Source organism: Gymnogyps californianus, chromosome 7 (assembly GCF_018139145.2).
Source record: "Gymnogyps californianus isolate 813 chromosome 7, ASM1813914v2, whole genome shotgun sequence".
In the NCBI taxonomy this organism is placed as follows: Eukaryota; Metazoa; Chordata; class Aves; order Accipitriformes; family Cathartidae; genus Gymnogyps; species Gymnogyps californianus.
Window position 1 is genome coordinate 35,652,594 of NC_059477.1, and position 4,455 is coordinate 35,657,048.

Below are 4,455 nucleotides of genomic sequence, written 5' to 3' on the forward strand. Positions count from 1 at the left end.
CAGGTCATCAAGTCTTACAGGCTTTCAGATGAAAAGCTAAATAGATATGTTACCTGTAATAGGTACAAATTAACTTTTTTATGTTGTATAAACTATTTGCATATTAATAGAAGAAAATAGAAAAATAATTTATTAAGTACATTCTTATAATTATTGAGGCAGGATCTTTGTACGGTCCTGGAACACTACATATATATTGTCTTATGCCATTTTGAGAAGCCTTGTAATGGCAATGGGTGCCGATGTTTAAAAATCTTTTGTTTCCTAACAATCTGGAATGTTTAAAATTTTAGTGAATGGTAAAATATTTCTAATTACAGTACATTTGGGTGTACATTCTCAAAATCAATGTTTGTTTTAAACAGACTGATTCTGTAACCCATTCTTATTCCAAATTATCTCCCATGGAAAACTAAATTTGAAAATTTTCACATGTATGGCTGCCAAGCTATGAAAGACATCAAATTAATTGTGAAAGTTTTCAGTCAATGGGTTGGCACTACAGTAATCTGCTAAACAATCTGAAAGATAAAGGTGTTTGCATTGATTTTTTTTTTTTCCCCAGTTGCATTAATAAATTTATTCTAAAATTGATCATTTTCCTTATAACCTGTATCTTCCTTCCACTGCAGCGCTTCTGTCTTACGTGATTCTGAAAATATGAATAATTATATTCAGGTATATTTGAAATTAGTCAGTGTCATTTTCCAACTTCTGGCCTATAAGACACATTAAAGTTAATTTTGGCTTTTGATGGGTTTTATTTTTTTATGATGACTGTAGGATGGATTTTCAGCCAACAGTATTCTCTTCCACATAACAAGATTATTATTATTATTAATCCTTCCACACAAATATAGAAGGATGACATGACACAAATGCCTTTTCATGTTTTGACACTCAGTAATGATCCTTCCAAAAGAAATTTTGGTGGTTTAGTGATAAAACTACTAGATGAGAGGGAATGCAGGAAACCAACATGCTTAGCTATACATTTAGAAGGATTGATTAGCCAGCAGCTAGAATTTAATGTAAAAATCTATAAGTAGAGAAGGGGAAAAAAAAATGAACCTGGGGGCTATTCTGGTCAAATATTGCACCTTTATCAAACTTTTCCTTCCAGTTTTTAATATTGGATTACACTACAAGTTTCAGTGATCTGAGGCATCTCTTTAAGATGAGACAGCAAGTCCTCCTTTGGACACCTGAAATAGGAATTAAAAAAAAAACACAACAAAACCACAAACCCAAAACAAACAAAATGTTTATTAAATTTATGTAGGCGTTTTGAGAAACTTCATGTTTCAATTCCCAAACGCCACAAGTAGAGGGGTTGAAAATGCAGTATGTAGAACTAATTTTACATTGGACTTTGGTAGAATTTTCAGGGATTTTTTTGAGGAGTGGAGTTTCCTTAGTTTTTTTTGGTTGGGGGGTGGGGTGGGGGGGTGTTTAAGGATTCCCCCCCCCCCCCCTTCTAAATTATGACAAATTAGAGAATGTTAGCTTCAACTTTTTTCCAAGAAGTAATGTTAAGGCCTACTGGCAATAAAAAGCTAATGTCTGTTTTCAATTAATGATAAGTTTCAATGAGATCATGCTGAATATATAATACCAGGCATTAACTACAAATTTCAATCAGCTGGGACTTGTGGCACCAGCAAACTAAGCCTGGGAAAAGTGAGTATGCTTTTGAATGGGCAATTAGAGTATTTTTAGCGAAATATTCTAATACTGTCTTTTGAAATTGGTCATACTGATAGAATTGGAGCTGTAACGTATAATGGGCAATTGCTATTCATATTTGTCCTTATGTTCGTGGCTTAAAGTGAAAGATCATCATAGTCCCCCATGTACTAGGAGAATATTCTTCTGTCTCTGACCCCAGGAATGTTGAAGAATGTTTTTGTTCAGTAAACTCAAAGTTAGGGCCTTCCCACTGTTTTTGTTTTTAACAAAAATGTGTTAATCTTTTTTTTTTTTTTTTTTTTAAGATATTAAATATTTTAATCTCATGGCACTAGGTAGCTTGAGCAGTCTTTTTGCATTAAATTACAGTTCTTTAAAGAATAAGAAACAAAGCAAACTGTCCTTCCTGAAAGGATTTTTAAACAGTGGTGCCCCTGTAGTTACAAGAAGTGTGTTACAGTTTTAATTACGGAAGCTATGACATTTAACATTGTTCCTGCATTTAATAGAATGTGATGAGCTTTTTCTATAAAATCTCGTGATTTTTAGTACAATAATATTTTATAAATATAATGTCTAATTTGAAATGTAAATTGCGTAGCTCTCTAATGGGTGCTTGGTAAATGCACAAGAGATTTAGCTTTGATTCTCAGGTACCTCTGACTTAGTGGAGACATGCTGGGTTTTTCTTCCTCATGACACAACTGGAATGTGAAGGAGCGCTCTCATAAATGTTTTACCTCTGTGTGCTAACATAAATTGTAATTGCTCTTACTGTTTCAATTTGGGAATGTCTTTATTCTGACTTATTTTTTGCAGGAAGCACATACACTTTAAAAAAATAACAAATTTTTATCTCAAGCATTTCTTTGAATGTCATTAGATGCTTAAGGAACAGTGATTTCCCATGCCTACAAAATGGAAAATGAATACTACATGTGTTGCTCTGTCAAACAGTTGAACTAATTACTGTAATCCTATGAGACAACCAACAATTTCTTCTGTGTGTGATTGAGGTTTTGGAGCTGTTTGGGTTTTATATGTGGAGAAAATGATGATAATTTGCCAAATGCCACGTAGCATGCCTTCGCTTTTAGGGTTTTGGTGAGTCTTGCATAGTTTGATGTACTGTGTACTGCACTCCAGAACAAAAGGAAAAAAGGATTTCAGTTTTTCTGGCTACTTTCTGTTAGGTTTCAGTCATGCCGAAAATGTGTTCGCTGTAGGGGCTGCTGTAGATGTAAAACTAATTCAGCAGAGGACTGAAATGCCTGTGACATCAGTACTCAACAACTACTTAGAAAGTATGGGGCACATGAATGCCACTGAAGACACTGAGGGCCCGATGTTTCTGTTGCCCAGTGTGCACTACATCTTGCTTGTTGGCTTTTTGCCTGTGGAGATCCATGTAAGGGGGTGGGGGCTCTAATATGTGACTGATTTGACTTGTCATGGAGTTGGGCTAAAGGGGACTGCACACTGAAACTCAGAAGCAGGGAGGCTGGTTATCTCACTGTGGTGTTGCAAATGCTGAAGTATTTTGCGGAAATACGGTATTAAGCAGTGGTATTCTTTGAATGACAAACCATGGTGCTGCATGTGATACTTGACCCGGTATGCTGGTATATGCATTGCATACCTCCTTGTAATGTACTAGCAAAAATAGGAGAGCCTGCAAATTACTTTTCTTGGTGTGTGTTGTTGTAATTGTCATTCTTTTTCACGATGCCCATTGTGCCTAGGTACTGCTATTCACAACTATGATTGCTTTAAATAAGGTGATAAAATGATTCCTTTGTAATTCTTGGTTCCATCTCTCTCTGTGTTGAATGTTATCATTCCTATTCCCTACTAAAAGATCCTCCTATCTTAGGGAAATTAAGTTACTGAGCTAAACTAAGCTATCGGAGGAGGGGGAAAATCAGTTAAATTTTAGACATAGGGTGAATTTATGGACACACTTTTAAATTTCATATGAAAATAGGCCTCGGTAGGGCAGAGTGTTTGTGTGTTTGTAAATGAAGTTAAGAAGTGGCATACTCAAAAATCAAGAAACAGAAACTAATGTTAATATCACAATGTTGAATTATATGGCTAACTATAGGATGGTACTTTTAATCAGTTTTCTTTATTTGGGATAAGTTTTGAGTTAGTTACTATTTCTGTTATGACTGTCTTATGTAGTGTCTGCAATTTAATAGTTATAACTGCAGTAGCTTTTAAGTGTTGGTTCATACACAGTTGTTATGCATGATTTCCCCCCCCCCCCCCCATCTAATCCAGGATTGCATCAATGCTGTATTTTGTTTTACATAGTTATTGCAGGGCATGATTTCTCAGGGAAATATGGATGATACCATGCATTGTGAGAACTGATAACTAATTCCTGCTTTTAAAATTGTTACAAATATTTTCAGGTTTCACTCAAACATTTCATGTCACGTAACTTTCATGTTGAACTTCCTTAGGCTTATCAGGTAAATCATGATGAGAATGTTAAGAGCGTTTAAAGGTGTCAATAAAATACACTCTGCCCAACACTTCGTTACTTTTCGGACAAACATCCATTCTAAACTGATGCTGCAATTTGTGTGTGGTTTTTCTACTTTATTGTACTATGCGCCATATAAATTGCACTGCTGATTTCGAAGCTGCACTTACGGCATGACAGTGACATTAAATTTCAGGGTTAGGCAATGCTGTAGTAATACATAATCTGATTCTGGGGTAGAGTACCAGTATAAATCTTCTAACATATATATTCAT